Here is a 25,940-nt window from a genome sequence, read left to right as displayed (position 1 = left end):
CGCAGGAGGTGCCTTTGCAGCGGGAAGCCGAGCCCGTGGCGACTGACCAACCAGGGTCAGTGCGGCCCAACAGGCGGAAGAGGAGTGCGGCGCGAATCAAAACGTCGCCGCAAAGGTATGGCGCACCATTGTCTTTAAGGGAAAGACTCCTGGGAGGTATATTAATGCTCATGATTCTTCCAGGAGAAAGAGTGCTCGCCGGACTATGCCCGGAGAGGTTGCCAACCAAGCCTCCGCCAGCCAGGCTCCAACACCTGGTCCGGAGGGGGAGGCGAGCGCAAGGCGCGAGCCAGTTGCTCCTCCAACAGAGGATGCCGACAGGCTGTCCGCCACCAGGTCTGAGGTGGAGAGCGCCATGAATCACAGGCGCCGTCGGACAGTTCTTCGTGACGCGTGTTTCTCCCCAGAGGCGTTGAATGCCTTTAATGCGGGAGACGTGCACCTCCGTGCTGCTCAAGATGGTTTAACCAGAGCCACGGAGCAGTATGTGAAAGACATACGGGTGAGGAATTTTAATAGTTATATATGCCAGTAGCCCCCGAGACTTCAAATAGTTAAACTAACTGATTTAAGGATCATTTGTTATGCGGGATCTTACGGAGAAGAATACCCACCTGTCCCAGGAGCTTCAAGAATGCAAGGCCCAACTTGAGGCCGCACTAGCCGCCGCCGGGGGAGCCACAGAGACCCCCCCCCCTGGTAATACATATTTCGAAAAGATAAGTAGTTTATGAAGTGCGGCGTGTGCGTTTAGTCTGACAATAATATTGTAGAGGGTGCCGGACTAGATCCGGACAAGCAACATCTGTTGCGCCAGCTGAAGGCCAGCGAGAAGGTGCTTATGAGGGTGCAGCAGGAGAGGAACAAACTCCAAGATGCCAACACCCAGCTGGGCGAAGAACTAAAAGATATTCGGGTCCAGCTGTCTAACTCCGTAAAGGAGAATCGGCGGCTTCGCCGCGGCATTTACAGTAAGTGCTTGAGCAAACTCTTTTGAAAAGAAGAGTTCGGCGAGGAAGTCGATTGACAGAAATGTGTCTGTAGGTGTGCTCACGGGTCGTCCGGCGGAGGAAATGCCTGGTTCCACGGGTGACCTTCTTCCCGAGCTGCTGCAACTGCACGAACATGTCCGGCAGGCGATGAGCAGCGTCGTTCAGGCCTTATGGCCGTCCGTCTCCCTACCCGAGGGTCTTGGAGGGCTTGCTGAGAAGCTTCAGGGAGTACGGCAGCGCTTCCGTATGTGGAAGATATCGGCCTGCCGTCAAGGCGCCAGGGAGGCCTGGGCCATGGTGAAGACGCGGTACACGAAGGCTGATCCAAACCACATGGCCGAGGTCGGAACTGTGGGGCCCGATGGGAAGGAGATCCCTGTGAGCCTGATGTACGGCCAAGTAGAGTTGGCCGCGAAATATTCCCAACGAGACTGTAAACTAGACAGCCTGTTAGATGGGATTGAAGAGGAGTACAATCAGTCAATTTGATGATGTAATTTAGAATGACATGTAAAATGCCTTCTAGCCGGATTGTAGATCGTTTGTCTTTGCGGACCTTTTCGCTTCAACCTCGGGACCCAACAGTCCAGAGTGTGTTCGAATACCCTCACGGTTATACAAAAACCGGGGCATGCATGGAGACCAGGCGTAGGGGTCATAAGTGCTTTATCAGACAAGTGCCCAACTAGTTATGTTATATTACATGGTTAGTAAGAAACATCTTCCAGGGAGAATAGTTCCGTTAGGGGTTCCTTTCCCTGGGAGGCATGCCCTAAAGTGCATGTCCGGACTGCAAAAAGAGCAGAAAAAGCATCTGGGGGCAGATAAATAAATAAGTAATAAATCATCTTTCAAGTCACCGACCGAATATTCCCTTAAGAATGCTAGCCTTCGGCTTCACCCAGTCTGAGGTACACATCCGGCTGACCCGGCAGTAACAATCGCAGAGGTGCTCCCTTTACCTCCTAGCCGAACAACCGGGAACGTAGGGGTAAGCACAGGAGCCAGGCAACCCAGCTTGGCCAAAACTTAAGTCATATCGATGCATATAATGGTGAGTAAAAGGTACATGCGGAAGTATGACACATGTGTTGGGCATGAAGCCCGTATAAATAAGCTTCTGTTAAAGAAGCCCCCAGGTATAACAAGTGCGAGTAGCACATCAAGTGTGTGCGAACAATGCGCAGATCAGCCCTCAAAGGCTTTTACTGAAAGAGGGAGGAAAAAGGAGGGAAACAAAAGACAGCAAAAAAATATGAAAGGTGGACGGAGGAAGGAGACGAACTCTGAGTCCGGCGCTAGGCGTAGAATCTTCGGAGACGGGCTGCGTTCCATGGGTTCGGCTCGAGTCGGTTGTCAGATGCATTGCGTAGACGGTATGCACCGCCGGTAAGGACCTGGTCGATGATGAAGGGACCTTCCCATTTGGGCTTAAGTTTGTCCTTTTTCTTGTCCGGCAGGCGTAGAACTAGCTTGCCAACATTGTAAGTTTTGGCCCGTACTTCTCTGCTTTGATATCTTCGAGCCTGCTGCTGATAGAATGCGGAACGGGATTTTGCCATGTCGCGCTCTTCCTCTAAGGCGTCCAAACTGTCCTACCGATCCAACTCGGCTTCTCTTTCTTCGTACATGCGCACGCGAGGTGAGTCATGAATTATATCGCAGGGCAAAACTGCCTCTGCGTCGTATACCATAAAAAATGGTGTGAATCCGGTAGTGCGGTTTGGCGTGGTCCGCAGCCCCCAGAGTACGGAGTCGAGCTCCTCTACCCAGTGCGTGTTAGATTCCGCGAGGGACCGCACTAATCTGGCTTTAGTGCCGCTCATGATTAGACCATTTGCTCGTTCGACTTGACCGTTAGTTTGAGGGTGATAGACTGAAGCGTAGTCGAGCTTGATGCCCATGTTTTTGACCTCGTCGGCCGTGAAATTCGTGCCGTTATCAGTGATGATGCTGTGGGGGACGCCAAAACGGTGTACTACCCCGGATATGAAGTCTATCACGGGTCCGGATTCTGCCGTTTTAACTGGCTTGGCCTCTATCCATTTGGTGAATTAGTCCACCATGACCAATAAGTATTTTTGCTTGTGGGTTCCCCCTTTAAGGGGTCCAACCATGTCAAGCCCCCAGACCGTGAACGGCCAAGTGATGGGTATAGTTTTGAGGGCGATGGGTGGCATGTGGCTTTGATTAGCAAAGAGCTGGCAACTGACGCATCGTTGGACTAAGTCCTGAGCATCTGCCCAGGCTGTCGGCCAATAAAATCCTGTACGGAAGGCCTTGCCTACAAGGGCCCGGGCTGCGGCGTGGTGCCCGCCAAGTCCGGCGTGAATTTCAGCCAGGAGATTTCGCCCTTCCTCTTCGGAGATACACCTTTGAAGGACTCCGGTTGTGCTTTTCTTATAAAGTTCTCCCTCATGGACCTTGTAGGCTTTAGATCGCCAAACTATGCAGCGGGCCTCATTTTTGTCTTCAGGAAGTTCCTGCCTAATTAAGTAGGCTAGGAATGGTTCTGTCCACGGGGCAATTACTGCCATTATTTCGTGGGTTGAAGGTGTTATTTCATTGGCTGAGCCACCGATTGTGTCAGAATGTTCCGTGTTGGGTGGTGCAGTTGGTTCCGGGTTGTTATTTCGGGACTCCTCTTCCCATAATATGGATGGCTTAAAGAGCCACTCCAGGAAGATGTTTTGGAGGGACGGCGTCGCGTTTTGCGCCGAGGCGTGCCAACACGTCTGCTGCCTGGTTATTATCCCGGGCTACATGGTGGAATTCGAGTCCTTCGAACCGAGCTGACATTTTTAGGACGGCGTTATGGTAGGCTGCCATTTTCGGATCCTTGGCATCAAAGTCTCCATTTACTTGGGATATTGCGAGGTTTGAATCCCCGCGCACCTCTAGGCGTTGAATACCCATGGAGATTGCCATCCGGAGACCATGTAGAAGGGCCTCGTATTCGGCTGCGTTGTTGGAGTCCGTGTATATTATTTGAAGTACGTATTGGAATGTGTCTCCGGTTGGGGATGTCAAGACGACGCCAGCCCCCAAGCCGGCCAACATTTTGGAGCCGTCGAAATGCATGATCCAATTGGAGTATGCGCCGTACTCTTTAGGGAGTTCGGCTTCGGTCCATTCGGCGATGAAGTCAGCCAAAACTTGCGACTTTATAGCTCGCCGTGGTTTGTAGGTTATGTCAAATGGTAAGAGCTCAATGGCCCATTTTGCAATCCTGCCCGTCGCGTCGCGGTTGTTTATAATGTCGTTGAGAGGTACTTCGGAGGCCACTGTTATGGAACACTCTTGAAAGTAGTGTCGCAGCTTCCAAGATGCCATGAACACCGCATACGCTATCTTTTGATAATGTGGGTACCGGGACTTGCATGGAGTTAAGACAGTGGATACGTAGTACACTGGTTTTTGAAGAGGGAATTTGTGCCCTTCTATTTGCGACGACGAGTACCGCGCTGACAACTTGATGTGTTGCCGCGATATATAATAACATCGGTTCGCCCAGGTTGGGCGCGGCCAGGACCGGATTTGTTGCCAATATGGCCTTAATTTCTTCGAGTCCGGCCATGGCGGCATCCGTCCATTCGAAGTGTTCGATGCGCTGGAGGAGGCGATAGAGGGGCAGTGCCTTTTCTCCCAAACGGGAGATGAAGCGGCTTAGAGCCGCCACGCATCCAGTTAGTTTTTGTATTTGTTTGAGGTCTTTTGGGATATCCAATTGTCACAGAGCTCGGATCTTGGCTGGGTTTGCTTCAATTCCTCTACCGGATACAATGAAGCCCAGGAGCTTTCCGGCTGGTACGCCGAAAACACATTTTTCCGGGTTGAGCTTAATGTCATATGCTCGGAGGTTGTCGAATGTAAGCCTCAAATCGTCTACTAGAGTTTCGACGTGTTTGGTCTTAACGACCACATCGTCTATGTATGCCTCCACTGTTTTGCCTATCTGGGTAGCCATACATGTCTGAATCATGCGCTGATATGTCGCGCCGGCGTTTTTGAGTCCGAAGGGCATTGTGTTGAAGCAGAATGGTCTGTATGGAGTAATGAATGCCGTTGCGGCCTGGTCTGTTTCTGCCATCTTGATTTGATGGTATCTGGAGTATGCGTCAAGGAAGCACAATGAATCGTGCCCTGCGGTAGCATCGATGATTTGGTCGATGCGGGGGAGGGGGAAAGGATCCTTTGGACAGGCCTTGTTAAGGTCTTTGAAATCGACACAAAGGCGCCAGGATTTGTCCTTTTTTGGTACCATTACCAGGTTTGCTAGCCAGTCCGGATGTTTTATATCTCTGATGAATCCGTCTTCTAACAGTTTGGCTAGCTCCTCTCCCATTGCCTGTCTTTGGGTTCGGAAAATCGCCGGAGAGCCTGTTTGACTGGCTTGAATCCTTTTAGGATATTTAGGCTGTGTTCTGCCAGCCTGCGTGGGATTCCTGGCATATCTGAAGGGTGCCAGGCAAAAATGTCCCAATTTTCCCGAAGGAATTCTCGTAGTGCAGCTTCTACATCAGGGTTTAGTTGTGCCCCAATGGAGGCCATCTTTGTGGGGTCCGTTGGATGGACCTGGAATTTGACTATTTCGTCTGCTAGTTTCAAAGAGGTGGACTTAGATCTCTTATCGAGTATCACATCGTCCCTATTCACCGTGGAGCGTAGCACAGTGAGTTCCTCTGCCGCTAGGGCTTCGGATAGTGCCTCTAGGGCTAGTGCGGCTGTCTTATTTTCAGCGCGGAGTGCTATATCTGGATCACTGACAAGAGTGATGATTCCATTGGGCCCGGGCATTTTAAGCTTCATGTACCCATAATGGGGTATAGCTTGGAAAATTGTGAATGCCTTTCGCCCTAACAAGGCGTGATATCCGCTGCCGAACGGGGCCACTTGGAACGTGACCTCCTCGAACCTGTAATTGTCCGGTGAGCCGAACACTACATCTAGTGTGATTTTTCCTGTGCAGCGTACTTCCCGACTAGGGATTATTCCTCTAAAGGTTGTGCTGCTTCGCTCAATGCGGCTCCAGTCTATTTCCATTTTTTGGAGGGTTTCCTCGTAGATGAGGTTTAATCCGCTGCCGCCATCCATGAGTACCTTGATAAGACGAAAGCCATCCACTATCGGACTAAGGACCAATGCGGCTGGTGCTCAGGCTGTTCGGAATTTAGGTTCGTCGCTGGCATTGAAGGTGATAGCCGTGTCGCTCTATGGATTTGTTGTTGCTACTTGGTAGACTTCGGCGAGGCTGCCGATTGTTCGTTTCCGCATATTATTTGATGTGAAAGTCTCAAAGATTGTTAATACCGTACTAGTACTGTTGGGCTGGTTACCCGGGGCTAGAAAACCTTCGCCACTTTTGGCCACCTGCCGTAGTATCCAACATGCTCGAAGGCTATGTGTTGGAGTGGCGCCCTCTGTACTATGGATTTTACAGGGTCCGTTGAGCCATCCCTCCAGTACGGTTCCATGCCCTTTAGGGGGTTTTTGCTTTTTGGTTTTTGACCCAGGTGCTTGAGTATGACGCACCCTTTTATTTCGAACTAGGGTTATGTTCAGGGCCGGATTGTCCCAAAACCTGGTTTCGGTTTTCCAGGCACTCTCCATCGCACAGTATTTTTGTACTATGGTCGCCAGGTCAGTGAAGCGTGTAACTTCGCGACGACTTATGGCGTTCATGATTCCCTTGTCCGTGCAATTGTTGCAGAAAATTGAGATTGCGCTTTCCTCACGGCAGTCCTTCATCCTGTCCATAACCAGGAGGAATCTGGCCCAGTAATGATGTACTGTTTCATCGGGCTCTTGCCATATTTGAGATAGATCGCTTATGTTTGGGTGGGCGGGCGGAATTAAATTTAGAATCCCGCCCAATCTGAGGCTCAAAGGCCGAGAAGTTTCCGGATTTGGAAGCTTGGATTGCTGGATGTTATCCAACAAATCTGGTCCGATGCCTGACTTTAGGTTCAGTACTTGATTGACGTCCGTCCCTCCGCGGGAATCCGGCATGGAGGGATCAGGAATCCGGACATAACTGGTCTTTAACATAGAAGAAGAGTCGCCGCGTTGTTCCTCTACCACAGTAACGTGGTGGGTAGCCTGGGGAGAGTTAATTTCTCTCAGATCGGTTTTAAGCCCAATCTGATCGTAGTATGTAGCGACCCCCAGGGCGGCGATGCGATCCAAGAGCTCATTTACGGAGGAGAGCTCCATCGGATCTAGCTGCTCGGCGAATTCTGAGTTGACGTGAAGATCGCTTTTGATGACCTGAGAGGTCATTGTCGGGGCGGTGGCCGAATAGGCGGTCATAAGAAAAGCACCAAGCCGGATAGTTTGGCCGGTGGCCAAAGCTTCCTTGGCGACGGCGCCGTCTTTAAAGACAGGAAAAGGCATCCCTCCTGATTGCGATGGCACAGAGGAACTCTCAATGAAAGCACCAATGTCGGTGTCAAAACCGGCGGATCTCGGGTAGGGGGTCCCGAATTGTGCGTCTAGGCGGATGGTAACAGGAGACAAGGGACACAATGTTTTACCCAAGTTCGGGCCCTCTTGATGGAGGTAAAACCCTACGTCCTGCTTGATTGATATTGATGATGTGGGTATTACAAGAGTAGATCTACCACGAGATCAAGGAGGCTAAACCCTAGAAGCTAGCCTATGGTATGATTGTTGTTCGTCCTATGGACTAAAACAATCCGGTTTATATAGACATCGGAGAGGGATAGGGTTACACAGAGGAAAGGGGGTGAGGGAGTAACATACCGATGACAAAGGGAACAACGTATGTTGTTATGCGGTTTGACCGATAAAGATCTTCGTAGAATATGTAGGAGCCAATATGAGCATCCAGGTTCTGCTATTGGTTATTGACCGAGAATAGTTCTAGGTCATGTCTACATAGTTCTCGAACCCGTAGGGTCCGCACGCTTAACGTTACGATGACAGTTTTATTATGAGTTTATATATTTTGATGTACCGAAGGTTGTTCGGAGTCCCGGATGTGATCCAGGACATGACGAGGAGTCTCGAAATGGTCGAGTACCTTGCCTTATTCCACCTCGGTCATATCGTCGCGGTGATCGTTCCTTAGCAGTGTGCGGTGCCCCCCTCCACCATATTCCACCTCGGTCATATCGTCGCGGAGTTTAGGCGAAGCCCTGCGCCGGTAGAACATCATCATCGTCACCACACCGTCGTGCTGACGGAACTCATCCCCGACACTTTGCTGGATCAGAGTCCGGGGATCGTCATCGAGATGAACGTGTGCTGAACTCGGAGGTGCCGTACGTTCGGTACTTGGATAGGTCGGATCGTGAAGACGTACGACTAAATCAACCACGTTGTCATAACGCTTCCGCTTACGGTCTACGAGGGTACGTAGACATTACTCTCCCCTCTCGTTGCTATGCATCACCATGATCTTGCGTGTGCGTAGGAAATTTTTTGAAATTACTACGTTCCCCAACACTTGGCTGCCAGGACCTTGGTCCACCTGTCAGTAAGCAGATCTTGATCAGCTTGAAGCTGCTGCTGTTTTTTCTTCAGGCTTTTTGCAGTGGCAATAAGCCGGCGCTTGAAGCGCTCCTGCTCGACGGGATCCTCAGGCACAATAAATTCTTCATCGCCGAGGCTCACCTCGTCTTCGGAGAGGGGCATGTAATTGTCGTCCTCCGAATCTCCATTCATTGTCTGTTCGTCGGGGCTAGCTTGCCCATCCTCCCGTCCAGCTTGCTTGAAGCTTGGCTGGGCGAGATTGTTTTCATCTTCGGCATCGTCCGGAGTGCTAATGTCTCTTGTGCCGGTATCGCTGTTTTTGCTATGGCGGGATTTAGAGTGGCACCGCTGACATCGGCGCTTGGTTTGCTTCTCAAGAGGATCATCCTCCGCTGCATCCTTTTGATCCTCGCCATTATCTCCTTTGTGTGTGTCCACCATATATATATGTATGATGCAGTGGCTGTCCAGCGCCCTGTGGGCGGTGGTTCCTGTTCTTCTCCGGCATCATCGTCCGTACCGTCAATGTCTTTGGAGTCGAAATCAAACATGTCGGTTAAGTCGTCGACAGTGGCTATTAATACGTCTCCAACGTATCTACTTTTCCAAACACTTTTGCCCTTGTTTTGCACTCTAACTTGCATGATTTGAATGAAACTAACCTGGACTGATGTTGTTTTCAGCAGGACTGCCATGATATTGTTTTATGTGTAGCAAAGAAAAGTTCTCGGAATGTCCTGAAAATCCACGGAGGCACTTTTTGGAATTAATAAGAATTTTTGGCGAAAGAATCAATACCAGGGGGCCCACAGGCTGTCCACGAGACAGGGGGCGCCCCCCCCCCCCCTAGGGCGCGGCCTCCAATCTCGTGGGCCCCTGGACCTCCACCGACCTCAAGTCCAACTCCATATATTCACGTTCGGGGAGAAAAAAATCAGGGAGAAAGTTTCATCGCATTTTATGACACAGAGCCGCCGCCAAGCCCTAATCTCTCTCGGGAGGGCTGATCAGGAGTCCATTCGGGGCTTCGGAGAGGGGGATTCGTCGCCGTCGTCATCATCAACCATCCTCCAACACCAATTTCATGATGCTCACCGCCGTGCGTGAGTAATTCTATCGTAGGCTTGCCGGACAGTGATGGGTTCGATGAGATTTACCATGTAATCAATTTAGTTTTGTTAGGGTTTGATCCCTAGTATCCACCATGTTATGAGATTGATGTTGCTATGACTTTGCTATGCTTAATGCTTGTCACTAGGGCCTGAGTGCCATGATTTCAGATATGAACCTATTATGTTTTCATGAATATATGTGTGTTCTTGATCCTATCCTACAAGTCTATAGTCACCTATTATGTCTTATGATCCGACAACCCCGAAGTGACAATAATCGACATACTTCTCGGTGATGACCGTAGTTTGAGGAGTTCATGTATTCACTATGTGCTAATGCTTTGTTCCGGTTCTCTATTAAAAGGAGGCCTTAATATCCCTTAGTTTTAGCTAGGACCCCGCTTCCACGGGAGGGTAGGACAAAAGATGTCATGCAAGTTCTTTTCCATAAGCACTTATGACTATTTACGGAATACATGCCTACATTACATTGATGAATTGGAGCTAGTTCTATGTCACCCTATGTTATAACTATTGCATGAGGAATCGCATCTGGTATAATTATCCATCACTGATCCATTGCCTACGAGCTTTTCACATATTGTTCTTCGCTTATTTACTTTTCCGTTGGTACTGTTACAACTACTACAAAAACCCAAAAACATTTATCTTCACTTTTGCCACCGTTACTTTTATTATCATACTACTTTGCTACTAAATACTTTGCTGCAGATACTAAGTTATCCAGGTGTGGTTGAATTGACAACTCAACTGCCAATACTCAAGAATATTCTTTGGCTCCCCTTGTGTTGAATCAATAAATTTGGGTTGAATACTTTACCCTCGAAAGCTGTTGCGATCCCCTACACTTGTGGGTTATCAAGACTAATTTCTGGCGGTGTTGCCGGGGAGCATAGCTCTATTCTCTGAGTCACTTGGGATTTATATCTATTGATCACTATGAAGAAATTGAAAGACGCTAAGACCAAGATTTTGCCCTCAACTACGAGGGGAGGTAAGGAAATGCCATATAGCTCTGCACTAGATTCTCCTTCCGTTATTAGTAAGCTTGCGACACCTAAACCTGCTACTGCTATGAATTCTAATATGTCGCATGTTATTGATGATGCCACTTCTGCTATGCATGATGAAACTACTTCTGTGCGTGATACTACTTTGCCATTAGGTGAATTTCTTGATGAGCAACTTGCTAGAGTTAGGGGGAATGAAATTACTGAAGAACCTATTATTGATGATAGTGATGATGAAGGTTCTCCCAATGATTATGTATTACCTGTTGTTCCTAAGGGTTATGTTATGAATGAATGAAGCTGCTAGGGAAATCTTTGCTTGCAATGATAGGTATGATCTTAAGAAATTATTAGCTAAATGGAAGCAGCAGTCTCTTAATGCTAGAATGAAACCCGATCCTGCTTTTGCTACTTCACCTATCTGTGTTACTGATAAGGATTATGAATTCTCTGTTGATCCTGGAATTATTACTTTAGTTGAATCTGATCCTTTTTATGGCCTTGAATTTGAAACTGTTGTGGCACATCTTACCAAGTTAAATGATATAGCCACCCTGTTTACTAATGATGAGAAGTCTCGCTATTTTTATATCCTTAAGATATTTCCGTTCTTATTAAAGGGTGATGCTAAGACTTGGTATAATTCTCTTGCTCCTGGTTGTGTGTGTAGTCCCCAGGATATGATTTATTACTTCTCTACTAAATATTTCCCTGCTCATAAGAAAGAAGCTACCTTGCGGGAAATATATAATTTTGTGCAAATCAAAGAAGAGAGTCTCCCACAAGCTTGGGGGAGGCTTCTCCGGTTACTTAATGCTTTGCCTTGATATCTTTTATAATGGACTAACTGATGCTTCCAAGGACTACTTGGATAGTTTTGTTGGTTGTGTTTTCAGGGAACGAACAGTCGACGAACCTGAAATACTATTGAATAATATGTTGACTAATGAAAATAATTGGAGTCTTCCCGATCCAATTCCTGAAGTAATTCCTGAACCAATTGAGCCAACTCCTGAGCCTATTCCTAAACCCACTCCAAAGAAGAGAGGTGTTTTATTTCTCAGTCCTGAAGATATGCAAGATGCAAAGAAATCAATGAAAGAAAATGGTATTAAAGCTGAAGATGTTAAGAATTTACCTCCTATTGAAGAAATACATGGTCTTAATATACCGCCTGAAGAACCACATTGTCTTGATAAGCCGACACAGGTAGTAAAGGTAAATTCTCTCTATAGATATGATAAAGTTGAAATACCCTCTACTAAATTTCATAGCCCATGCTTAGATGAATTTGATGACATTATGGCTAGACAAGAAAGTTTTAATGCTTATGTTGGTTGAGAGTTAAAGAATAATGCTTTTGAGATAGGACGTGTGAGTGATAATCTGGCCAGAGTTAAAGATGAACTTCACCGCGTTAGCAAATATGCTTCTATGGTTGCTACTCAAGCTGAGCAAGTACTCAAAGCTCAAAATGATTTGCTTGATAAATTAAATAATAAAAATGACTTTGCTGTTAGAGTGGCTACTAGAACTGGTAGAATGACTCAGGAACCTTTGTATCCTGAAGGCCACCCTAAGAGAATCAAGCAAGATTCTCAGAGAAATAATTTAGAGGCACCTAGTTCTTCTAAGAAGAAGAAAAAGAAAGACGATAGGACTTTGCATGCTTCTAGTGAACTTGTCGTAGACACATCTGAGAATCCCAATGATATTTCTATTTCTGATGCTGAAACTCAACCAGGTGATGAACATGAACCTAGTGATAATGTTAATGATAATGTTCATGTTGATGCTCAACCTAGCAAACACAATGATGTAGATATTGAACCTGCTGTTGATCTTGATAACCCACAATCAAAGAATCAACATTATGATAAGAGGGATTTTGTTGCTAGGAAGCACGGTAAAGAAAGAGAACCATGGGTTCAGAAACTCATGCCCTTTCCTCCTAAACCATCCAAGTCAAAGGATGATGAGCATTTTGAGCGCTTTGCTGAAATTGATTAGACCTATTTTCTTACATATGCGCTTAACTGATATGCTCAAAGTAAATCCTTATGCTAAGTATATGAAGGATATCATTACAAATAAAAGAAAGATACCAGAAGCTGAAATTACCACCATGCTTGCTAATTACACTTTTAAAGGTGGAATACCAAAGAAACTTGGAGATCCGGGTGTACCAACTATACCATGCTCTATTAAAAGAAATTATGTTAGAACTGCTTTATGTGATCTTGGAGCCGGTGTTAGTGTTATGCCTCTCTCTTTATATCGTAGACTTGAATTGAATAAGTTGACACCTACTGAAATATCTTTGCAAATGGCTGATAAATCAACTGCTATACCTGTCGGTATTTGTGAGGATGTGCCTATTGTGGTTGCAAATGTCACTATCTTAACGAACTTTGTTATTCTTGATATTCCCGAGGACGATAGTATGTCTATTATCCATGGTAGACCTTTTCTTAATACTACAGGGGCTGTTATTGATTGCAACAAAGGCAATGTCACTTTTCATGTTAATGGTAATGAGCATACGATACACTTTCTGAGGAAACAATCTCAAGTTCATAGCATCAATTCTATTGAAAAAGTTCCAACTATCATTTTTGGAGGTTTTAATTTCCTCTCCCTACAGTCAAGAAAAAGTAATATATTCTTATTGTTGGGGATTTTCATATCCCCCTTGAGGTAACTTAGTGTCATTCGAAATTTCTCTGGTTCCGTGTTATTCGGAATGAGTTTGTTAACAAGACTTGATCAACCTTGTTAGTGGATTCATTTTGATGATCACGAGATGGATGAAACTAGAAGGCACAACCTTCTGTACCCTCCTTTTACTTTCTGTTATTTAGAATAAAGAAAGCAAAAATAGTATTATCTATCTGTTTTCTGAATTATCCGTGCAATAAAAAATAGTCCGAAAATAAAAGTGCTCCAAATGCCCTGCAAATTTAGTATGATTTTTTCTGGAATATTTGAGGATTTTAGGCACTGAAAACACTGCAGGAGGGGCAAGCACCAGGCCACGAGAGTGGAGGGTGCCCCCCCCCCTATAGGGCGCGCCCCTGTCTCGTGGGCCCCGGGTAGCCCCCCTCCACTTATGCCAGCACCCACACACTTCATCTTCTACCCAAAAAAATCCCCATCCAGCTCAAGCATGAGTTCTAGCTCGTTTTGCTGCGATTTTTGATCTCTTAGCTCAAAGCTCCATTCCCAAAACTGCTTTGGGAGATTGTTGCTTGGTATGTGACTCCTCCATTGGTGCAATTAGTTTTTGTTCTAGTGCTTTATTCATTGCAAATTTTTGCTGCATAGGTGACCATGTTCTTGAGCTTGCATGTTAAATTTTTGAGGTCCCAAGCAATTCCAATGCATGATATAGGCTCTAGGCACTTGTAGGAGTAGTTGCTATCAATCTTGTTTAGTTGTATTCACTTTTATTTTGAACTTACTAAAATTTCAGAAATTTTCAGAAAAGGAAATATGCTTAGAAGAATGTACCAAGGTGGTTCCTCGGCAAAGAAAGGGCCAAGGATTGCTATACGTGAGCAAGATGTTAAATTGCTGAGGGATGCAAATGTAAGGACTTGTGAGTGGCCATCCGATGATTTTATGGTCGAAGCAGGCTTCAAGGGGGAATTTGACACGTATGTGCGCAATGCCAAGCTGGAGGACTTCTTACAAGATAAGTGTCCTCAATACTATCAATTGACTCATTCCTTTGTGCGGAGGTTCCAATATAACTGTACGCGTAATTCTCCTAGTGTCATGTTTGATATTTATGATACATCTTATACCATGGATTTAGAAGATTTTACAACTGCTTGCAAACTCCCGCAGTGGGGTAATATTAATGATCCTCACAAATCTGAATTTAGAGATTTTCTTGCTAGTATTACCGTGGGAGAATCTAGGGACATAACACAAGCTACCATAGGGAGCATTCATTTTCCTGCTATACATTACTTTGCTCTCTTTATTGGTTAGATGCATTAACATTAAGGATGAAGCTTGTCACATGTGTGTCCCTGATCTTTGTGTCCTCAAGAGTGTTGTGTCAGGTTATAAAGGTTATAACTTGAGGGTAATAGTTGCACGTAGGTTGCAGAATAATAGTAGAAGGGGGGATTTATTTGGAGGAATTTATGCAACCCGTGTAGCTAATTTTCTTACTATAGCCCCACGAGAGGGGGATATGATTTTACCTCCTGTTTATTTGGATAAAGAAGCTATGTTCGATCATCATTTTCTTGAGAGGAATGAACAATTCCTCCATTATCGACTAATCTATGACATGCGCAACGTCATCCCTGTTACTCTTCCTGCCCCCTACCTTTTTGATTATCAGGCAAAAGGAAGATATGTTGTCACCAGGGAAGAAGCAGCTGAATACGAGAGGGGAATGGAGGCAGCTCGCCAACACGCTGCTGCTCAGGAGGCTGTTGCCTCTGCATCTCAGTACAACCCCAGTTTCACTTATGGATATCAGCTAGGCGGTCCTTGGTACTAGACCAACTTAGGCCAAAAGCCTAAGCTTGGGGGAGTACCTATTTCTCACCGACTTTACATTCATGTTCACACACTAGTCATCGGTGCTCATATTCTTTCATTGTATTATCCATGCTAGTTTAAATTTCTTTTTCTAGTTTTCTTCTTGTGTGTTTGATAAACCTTGAGAAAAACCAAAAAAAATAGTTAGTTTAATTTATATGCTTGTAGTAGAATTAAAATGAAAACCCAAAAAGATTTCTAGTTCTTCTTTTTACTTGTTGGGAGCTTTCCCGTGTAAATAGTTTTATTTTCTTTTCTTTCCTTTGGGGGTCGAGAAGACCTTATTGAAAATGCTTAGTGGCTCTTATATGCATGATTGTTTATTTAAATTAGATCCCATATTACCTTGTCTTCTCACTCGAGTTGAATGCTTGCATATTCTAGCTTAGTCCAATGCATGTGCACTCTTATTATTATACACATCGTTCGGTCGTGCAAGTGAAAGGCAATAATGACGATATATGATGGACTTATTGGGATGAGAAAAGCTGGTATGAACTTGACCTCTCTTGTTTTCGTAAATATGATGAGTTCATCGTTCCTGAGTCAGCTATTATGAAGTAAACATATTTGCAATGACATTTAGAGATTATAGTTGCTTGTGCCATGCTTGATTAGCTATGATTTATAATGGTTGTGTGCCAACATGCTATTAGAATGATTATGATGTGGTATGATGGGATGGTATCCTCCGTTGAATGAATTGAGTGACTCGACTTGGCACATGTTCACGCATGTAGTTGAATCAAATCAACATAGCCTTCATGATATTTATGTTCATGGTGGATTATATCTTACTCATGCTTATATTCGGTGTGAATTAATTTTAGTGCATGTTTACGACTGTTGTCGCTCTCTCAGTTGGTCGCTTCCCAGTCTTTTGCTAGCCTTCACCTGTACTAAGCAGGAATACTGCTTGTGCATCCAAACTCCTTAAACCCCAAAGTTGTTCCGTATGAGTCCACTATACCCACCTATATGCGGTATTTACCTGCCGTTCCAAGTAAATTTGTATGTGCCAAACTCTAAACCTTCAAATGAAATTCTGTTTTGTATGCTCGAGTAGCTCATGTTACAACTAGGGATGCATATATCTTTCATGCTAGATGGGTTATTCTCAAGAGGAGTGGACTCCGCTCATTCACGAGAAAGGGCCGGTAACCGGGATGCCCAGTCCCATGATCCAAAAAGATAAAAGCAAATCAAAATAATTACACAAAACTCCCCCAGGGCTGTTGTATGTTGGAGGCACTCATTGTTTCGAGCAAGCCATGGATTGATGCTTGTTGGTGGTTGGGGGAGTATAAACCTTTACCATTCTATTTGGGAACTGCCTATAATGCATTTAGTATGGAAGATACAGCCATCTCATAGTTGTTGTGTTGACAGTGAAAGTATGTCGCTCAAAATGTTATTCAAACTCTATTTTAAAATCGAGCTCTGGCACCTCTACAAATCCCTGCTTCCCTCTATGAAGGGCCTATCTATTTACTTTTATGTTGAGTCATCACCCTTCTTATTAAAAGCACCCGCTGGAGAGCACACTGTCATTTGCATTCATTATTATTGGTTTATATTGGGTATGACTTGACTGGTTCTCTTTTACCATGAATTACAATGTTTAGTCAGTCCTTGATCTTTAAAGGTGCTCTGCATTTATGTTTTGCAGTCTCAGAAAGGGCTAGCGAGATACCATTTTGTTATATCATGTTATGATTATTTTGAGAAAGTGTTGTCATCCGAGTTTTATTACTATGGCTCGCTAGCTGATTATGCTATTGATATGAGTAATTGTGAGAACTATGTGTTATTGTGAGTATGGTTAGTTCATAATATTTGCTGAAACTTGAATGCTGGCTTTTCATGTTACAACAACAAGAGCAAACAGAGTTTGTAAAAGTTTTTCTTTATCACTTTCAGTTTATCAACTGAATTGCTTGAGGATAAGCAAAGGTTTAAGCTTGGGGGAGTTGATACGTCTCCAACGTATCTACTTTTCCAAACACTTTTGCCCTTGTTATGGACTCTAACTTGCATGATTTGAATGAAACTAACCCGGACTGACGCTGTTTTCAGCAGGACTGCCATGATGTTGTTTTATGTGTAGAAAAGAAAAATTCTTGGAATGTCCTAGAAATCCACGGAGGCACTTTTTGGAATTAATAAGAATTTTTGGCGAAAGAATCAATACCAGGGGGCCCACAGGCTGTCCACGAGACAGGGCCCCCCCCTAGGGCGCGGCCTCCTATCTCGTGGCCCCCCTGGACCTCCACCGACCTCAACTCCAACTCCATATATTCACGTTCCGGGAGAAAAAATCAGGGAGAAAGTTTCATCGCGTTTTACGACACGGAGCCACCCCCAAGCCCTAATCTCTCTCGGGAGGGCTGATTTGGAGTCCGTTCGGGGCTCCGGAGAGAGGGATTCGTCGTCGTTGTCATCATCAACCATCCTCCATCACCAATTTCATGATGCTCACCGCCGTGCGTGAGTAATTCTATCGTAGGCTTGCTGGACGGTGATGGGTTGGATGAGATTTACCATGTAATCAAGTTAGTTTTATTAGGGTTTGATCCCTAGTATCCACTATGTTCTGAGATTGATGTTGCTATGACTTTGCTATGCTTAATGCTTGTCACTAGGGCCCGAGTGCCATGATTTCAGACCTGAACCTATTATGTTTTCATGAATATATGTGTGCTCTTGATCCTATCTTGCAAGTCTATAGTCACATATTATGTGTTATGATCCGACAACCCCGAAGTGACAATAATCGGGATACTTCTCGGTGATGACCGTAGTTTGAGGAGTTCATGTATTCACTATGTGCTAATGCTTTGTTCCGGTTCTCTATTAAAAGGAGGCCTTAATATCCCTTAGTTTCCGCTAGGACCCCGCTTCCACGGGAGGGTAGGACAAAAGATGTCATGCAAGTTCTTTTCCATAAGCACGTATGACTATTTACGGAATACATGCCTACATTACATTGATGAATTGGAGCTAGTTCTATGTCACCCTATGTTATAACTATTGCATGAGGAATCGCATCCGGCATAATTATCCATCACTGATCCATTGCCTACGAGCTTTTCACATATTGTTCTCCGCTTATTTACTTTTCCGTTGCTACTATTACAACTACTACAAAAACCCAAAAACATTTATCTTCACTTTTGCCACCGTTACTTTTATTATCATACTACTTTGCTACTAAATACTTTGCTGCAGATACTAAGTTATCCAGGTGTGGTTGAATTGACAACTCAACTGCCAATACTCAAGAATATTCTTTGGCTCCCCTTGTGTCGAATCAATAAATTTGGATTGAATACTTTACCCTCGAAAGCTGTTGCGATCCCCTACACTTGTGGGTTATCAACTATCAAGTGGGTGGTGGGTGGGTAACGAATTCCTTCGTCGTCTGCTTCCCACTCAAGCCGGACATAGTTCGGCCAAGAGTCTCTTGACTGGGAGAGAGATTTTAATGAGTTTAGCACATCGCCCAAGGGCAAGTGCTGAAAGATATCCGCAGAGCTAAATTCCATGATCGGTGCCCAGTCAGGTTCGATGGGCACGGATGCACGCGGTTCGGATCCTATGGCCGGAGACGAGTCCGAGGGTCCGATGACACATACCTCATTGGAGGCGAAGTCTGTGTTCGGCTCTATCGCCGCTGAGTGTGCGGCCTCCGTGATGGGGTCCATCCACCCGTCCTCGGATGGCACGATCTGCTGCAGGAGCGATCTCCTGAACACCGTCCGATGGCAGATCTAGGTCATGCTCATCGCGACTGTAGGGTGCACCTGTTATGGGCTCGAATCGGTCGAAGATCAAGTCTCCGCGGATGTCGGCAGTGTAATTCAGGCTTCCGAACCTGACCTGATGGCCAGGGGCATAGCTATCGATCTGCTTCAGATGGCCAAGCGAGTTGGTCCGCAGTGTGAAGCCGCCAAATACGAAGATCTGTCCGGGGAGAAAAACCTCACCCTGGGCCGCATCGCTGTAGACGGTTGAAGGAGCCATCAAGCCTTATGGTGACGACACAGTGGAACTCTCAATGAAAGCACCAATGTCGGTGTCAAAACCGGCGGATCTCGGGTAGGGGGTCCCGAACTGTGCGTCTAAGGCTAATGGTAACAGGAGGCGGGGGACACAATGTTTACCCAGGTTCGGTCCATCTCTATCGAGGTAATACCCTACTTCCTGCTTGATTGATCTTGATGATATAAGTATTACAAGAGTTGATCTACCATGAGACCATAGAGGCTAACCCTAGAAGCTAGCCTATGATTCTGATTGTTGTTGTCCTACGGACTAAACTCCCCGGTTTATATAGACACCGAAGGGGGGCTAGGGTTACACAAAGTCGGTTACAGAGAAGGAAATCTACATATCCGAATTGCCAAGCTTGCCTTCCACGCAAAGGAGAGTCCCATCCGGACACGGGATGAAGTCTTCAATCTTGTATCTTCATAGTCCAACAGTCCGGCATAAGTATATAGTCCGGCTGTCCGAGGACCCCCTAATTCAGGACTCCTTCAATGATATAGAGCGAATGTTCCTTGGGAGCATTTTTGTGAGTGACTGCTCCGTGGTGCGCCCGATTCAACATGCAATTCTCAAACCTAGTGTTATCCACCCTACCGAGCGAACAACCCCATATTTAGCATGACTTATCATGACAATTACTAAAAGCATTTATGACAAGTTCTCTGCTTAGCATTGGCAATTTGTCCCGCCGTAGCATATGACAACTATAACAATGGCAATCCTCTTGTGCTAACATGAATTTTTTTATTTGTTGCGACATGATGAGTTCTGAACATGTGGGCAGCTTCCCCTTCTCTTAGCCTGACATTTTTCTTCTATATGCAGCATGACAAATCCCTAAAACGCGTGATAATATTTTCAGTATAGCACAACAATATTTTCTTTTAGTATGACAAATCTTTCTGTTATAGCATGATCTTTTTTTGAAATGTTTGTTCGCGGGAGCCTCCTAGAGCGAACGACATGGTCCGCTTGCGTGAGCCTCCCAGAGCGAATGATCGCTCGCTCCAGAGACACCAAAGAGGGTACACTTCCTCACCATTAGCATCCATTGTACGACACACTGTCGGCACCATCTTTGCTAACTCATCATGCTTGATCAAATAGATTCGTGAACCGGAGTATTGTCTCTATTTCTTTTTATCCCGAATATAAATTTTGTCATAAGTCAAATTTCAACAAGTATGACCAAGATCATAAGAAAAATGAGAACTTTATATATATATATATATATATATATATATATATATATATATATATATATATATATATATATATATGTGTGTGTGTGTGTGTGTGTGTGTGTGTGTGTGTGTGTGTGTAGGAAAATGGGTTGGTACAGCTGGGAGTACATACTCCTGTGCCACGTGTGAGCTGTTTCGTTATCCATCGATCTGGTATATTTAATTACCCTTTAATTAGTTGGAAAGTTAGTTCCACAATTATAGAGAGGATAAGCTGCTTACACGCTCGGATTAATAAAATTCCCCAACGTCAAAGGAGGCCAGATGCGGCCGTCCGCGCGAGTCGACGGTGGCTTTACGGCGAACATGGGATGCACCGATGGAAAGTCCAACCAACAACAATGACGGAGACGAGATCTGTAGCAGCGTCGATGAATCTCCTAGCTACCACCTGACGTTCGTGTATAACGAGCATACAAAAAGTTATTTGTGTAAACTTATCCGACAAATACTTCAGTTGAACAAATGTGGTATATACTCCATCACTTTTTTTGTGGGTACATATACTCCATCTTCAAAATGTGGTACATACTCCATCGCAAAATATTGAATATACTCAGTTTTGGAGAAGTTGTAGATATCCAGTCATGAAAAAAATGGTTTATACTCCATGAAAAAAAGTGAGGTGTACTTCTTTCAGTTTTTGGCGATGAAGTACTAGTAGTACATGGTCCTTCCGAAGGAAAACCCCCTAGCATATACTAGCGTGTAGTGCGCGGCGGCACGCCGCGCCACATGGATTGATAAGTTATTTATTTATTTTTGTAATTTTTGGTAAGTCGTCTCAAGGCTTAATTCACGACAAATTAGTTATTTGTTTTTTTTTGGTAATTTTTGGTAAGTCGTCTCAAGGCTTAATTCACGGCAAATTAGTTATTTGTTTTTTTTGGTAATTTTTGGTAAGTCGTCTCAAGGCTTAATTCACGACAAAGTAGTTCATATAAGAAAAGGGTGTATGCATAAGTGATCTACAGTAGGTGGGAAAAGGGTGCATCTAGTCTAGGCGGTATATGCATAAGTGATCTACAGTACGTGGTGATACTGGCTACTGGATACAAAATTGCAAAGCTCTAGTTCTTTTCTTAGACCTGAGATTAGCTAAAAAAGGATTGTTCTTCGTTAACAAATAGAAGATGATGCCAACAATGAGGCTGTTTCAAGACCCCATTTATTTAATCACTACCGGTCAGTTTTCATACTATATATATACTGGGAAACACTCAAGAAGACCACATGTGCAACTTTAACACAGCTTCCTGGAACAATCAACTGTCTTTTTAGAGAATTCATTAGCATGGATGATATACAATGCGCCAAATCCATAACAGCTCGGCTTCGTGGAACAATCAACTGTCCTTTTAGAGAATTAATTAGCACGGATGATGTCCTATCAGCACGATGTATGCAAACATTTGAGTTGCTTTAATATCAGGATTGAAATCTGTAGAAATTCATGTGACCAGACCACACTATCTAAGGACCAAGGAAAATCTCATGATAAAATTGTCAGCTTTATGTAAGATAGCAATGATGCTAGAAATGGGAAGTTCCAGGGGCCTAAGTTTTATACTGATAACGCATGTCATGCCACTCTATACTTAAATCTCAGGCCATTAGAACCTTAGAAACACGGAAAATCCCTTGTGGCCTCAAGAAAACAATCAAGTATGAAAGAAAAAAGAAAGAAAATAGAAAGAAAATAGACGGAGTATATAATTAGCAACCTTCCAAAATAAAATACGATAAATGACATGGAGAAGGCACAAGTTCACTTAGATTTGTAGGTACTTCCATTTAGAAAAGGAATTGTACAAACTAATTGCTAGAGCAGCAATGAAGCAGTGAACAAAAAAAAGAAAAGATTGTAGGAAGTTCCACATAATAAGCAACCTTGAGATAGAGATGACAAAAGGCTGAAACGACCTTGGCTCCCAGAAGTTGTGTAGGGTGTGGTCGTTTTTTCTCTGAGTGCAAGAAAGCAAAGAAAATAATAATTCTGAAGTTACCCAAATATCCACAATAGGGTTATTTACTGGCAGTAATTGGTATTGAAAAGGTAGGCGCTAAGTAGCTCTCTAATATATATTTTGTTTGGAGAATCTTATAGGAAATGTTGGTCTATGCTCTTTACTATTTAACCAGACCATGATTATTATAAACAAAAAAAGGTACATGCATATTAGACAATGTGAATCAGTAGGCACTGAATTGGAAGCATGATTAACAAGGGAGAAAGTGAAGTCCTGTTATGCAGTTGTTAGTTGGTAGTTGAGCAGTTTTAACATGCTCCCCCTTATCTCCTTTTTTCACATGAGAGGTAAGAGCATATAATAGATCTGACCCGTTGATCTCATTAATTGGTGGTCTGATTAACTCTTACCTTCTTACCTGACATGTAAAAAGCTGGGGTAAGAGGGAGCATGTTAAAATTTGCCTAGCTGGTAATCAGGAGCTAGAATGATTTACAAAAGGAGATGTATAGCCAGTTCAAGCATTTAGGAATCAGTGGATACTCAACTGTAAGCATGATCCATAGGAGAGAAAGCAGTCAGATTATGCAACCATTAATTGGTAATTAATGACCGGTACGTTTGTAAGCAGCTCTGTTAGTAAGAACAGATCTTGTGAGCTCAAGAGACCAAACTGCTACAGTCCAATTTCTAAAGCATTTCTTGCAAAAGAAAATACAAACAATACTGCTAAAAACATAAAGTCATTGTGCCAATATCTCCTACAAAGATCAAATGGGGAAATAGGTACGGGGGAAATTTAAGTGGTTCTTGAATAAGAAGGAATTTCTCATCTGTTTTGCCAAATTGCACTGCATGTAAAGTTATGCCCAAAATGTTATGCTTGACTCGGGAATAATGTAGTGCAGCAGTATATTGCCAATAAATCATGCTCAGTTGTACTGGAAGCCAATATACTCCACAAGACACATCTCGTCAGAACTAAAGTTCCAAATGTACATAGACATCAAGCTGTAGCATTTCCTCAGTACGTCAGTAATGCACATCAAGTGCTTATGTGTTTGAACAGCATGCGAAATTAAAACAGAATTCCTACCAGGAAATGGAACACAACATAATGGATAGATCAAGAATAAAAACGATTTACCATGCTATATTAGAGATGTAGGTCATGAATTTCTTGCACATACGGACAGGAGCTGGATCTCAAAATCCATGTCCTCCCCACAGACTTGCACACATACCTGGTAAACCTTCCGTTTAGACTAATAATCAGTTAGGTATACAATTTTCTGTACTATATGCACCCACCTTTCTGATCTGAACTTGTAAGCAATGACAGTTCATCTCCTTGTAAAACAAAACCTTTCTGCAACGACATATCAAACCAAGAGCAAAAAAACCTCCCACATGTTTTTCCCTTACATCAGTAAAAACAGAAGTCTACATAATACAAACTATCATCTAATCTAGTAATAATTATGGTGTGTATAGTTATATAGATTTGAACAGTGGATGTGAAAAAGAACAAAAAGAGGAGCATACCTTAGTGGTGTTGCTACTGCCAACAAAGTGACGACCAACTGGAGAGCTACCGCCTGAGAGTTGCTAGCTCGCTGCTTGCCGAGTGAGTGACAGAGGAGGAGTCGAGAGCTCGTGGGGAAAGGAGAGGCGAAACACTGCAGCAGCTCGCTGTTGGCTCGCCTCCGGATGAGAGAAGGCCGTGGGCAGTGGGCTTGTCCACCGCCGCCACCAAGTTGGAAGCTGGCGCGGCTTGCCGAGGAAGGCGGAAGGGCACCGCCTAGGACCAAACTGAGAGCAACGCCGGAAAAAAGAGAGCAGATCCGTCAGCATCATCCTCTCACTCGCCCGTACTGGCAGATGACGCGTAGGTTCCCTTCTGCGCTTCCGTGGGGAGAAACATCAGGTGAAACGCCATCACTCGGGGCACGAGGGATGCGTGGCGGTGATGCAGCTTGCTGGGGTGGCGGTCGCCGGGATGTGCCGAGGACGGCGCTGCACACTCTCAGTCTTGGCTTCACGGACGCAGCGGACAGCAACCCATCCGTGAGGATGCTGGCGAGCACCAACTTGACGCGGTCGTGTCCTCCCCGCGAGCCCCACCGCCTGGTGCTGCCACCGCTCGTCTGCCCAGTCGCCGTTCCATGACCATGCCGTCCGCGACCGACCACCACAAATGCCCCTTCCATCGCCACCTCTTCGCTGAGCGGCGTCACCATCGTCCCTCTCCGCCATCCAGCACCGTGGGTTGGCTGTCCCGATGGTCGCCCGTCTCGTCTTCCTCTGGGAGGTGCCCGGTCGCCTTCCTTGTGCAGCCGGCTAGGACAGGGTGTATGTGAAGAGGGGGTGGTGCAGCCGAAGTGGAAGGAGGTGCGATGGCTACGTGCGCCACCACCTTGGCCCGGGGAGGGTAGATGCGAAGCCGTCGCTCTGAGAGGATTTGGATGCCGGCAGTCGGGCCTGGCAGAGAACGGGAAGGATGGTTGTGGGAGCCGCGATCTGGGAGATGAACGGGGGCATTTTATAGTCGTCTACATCGGAAGCAGTTTTGATGGGATGACTCTCGAGAGGTCCAGAAAGACAGCTCTAGACGCCTCCACATCCACCCGTCTAAATAGGCCACTGCCACGTAATATCAAAAGACAAGTAAAATAATATAGACAAGGTCATCTTTGGCTATCACCACGTCAAATCAAACGTGCTAAAACCATCCAACCAAGAACTTTTTACTGCACCCAGGAAAACTGCTGGACACGCGTCACCCCAACAACCGTGCCAAAAAAAAGTTTAAAAAAACCAGAAAAATGAAAGGGCCTAGTATTCTTAGTATGCCTATTATGAACCCAAGCAGTATATACTCTACCCCGCCTAAAAAAGCAGTATATGTTGGTAAAAAGGCAGTACAAACTCATTTGTATAAAAGTACTCTCTCCGTCTCAAATTTTTTGTCTTAGATTTATCTATATACGGATGTATATAGCACTAAAACGTGAATAGATACATCCGTATATAGACAAATCTCACACAAAAATTTTGGAACGAAGGGAGTAGTATATATTCAATAAAATCAGTACATATCTGTTTTGCCACATGCTGCCATTAAACAACCATTATATGCATATTATGAAACCAAGCAGTATTTATGTACACGCAAAAGAGAAACAATATATCTCTACTTCTAATGAACGAGTTGAATAGTCCCACCATTTTCGTCTGGTTTTTTTCGTCTGGTTTTTCTTCGTCCCACCTCCCACCACCCCCCTCCCACCGGTTTTTCTTTTTTCTCTTCTGGCCGGCAATACCCAGCGTATTTATGATAATCAATTACAATTAATCCATAGTAATAAATCAATCCAGCTATGGTAAGGCCATAACTCAGAAAATTTTGAATATGGTAATCATATGGTAATAAATTTAAATTACCCCAAAGGCTATCAATCCAGGTATGGTAATCTCTACTCCTAAT

Source organism: Triticum dicoccoides, chromosome 1B (assembly GCF_002162155.2).
Source record: "Triticum dicoccoides isolate Atlit2015 ecotype Zavitan chromosome 1B, WEW_v2.0, whole genome shotgun sequence".
NCBI classification, from domain to species: Eukaryota; Viridiplantae; Streptophyta; class Magnoliopsida; order Poales; family Poaceae; genus Triticum; species Triticum dicoccoides.
This window is presented reverse-complemented; position numbering follows the sequence as displayed.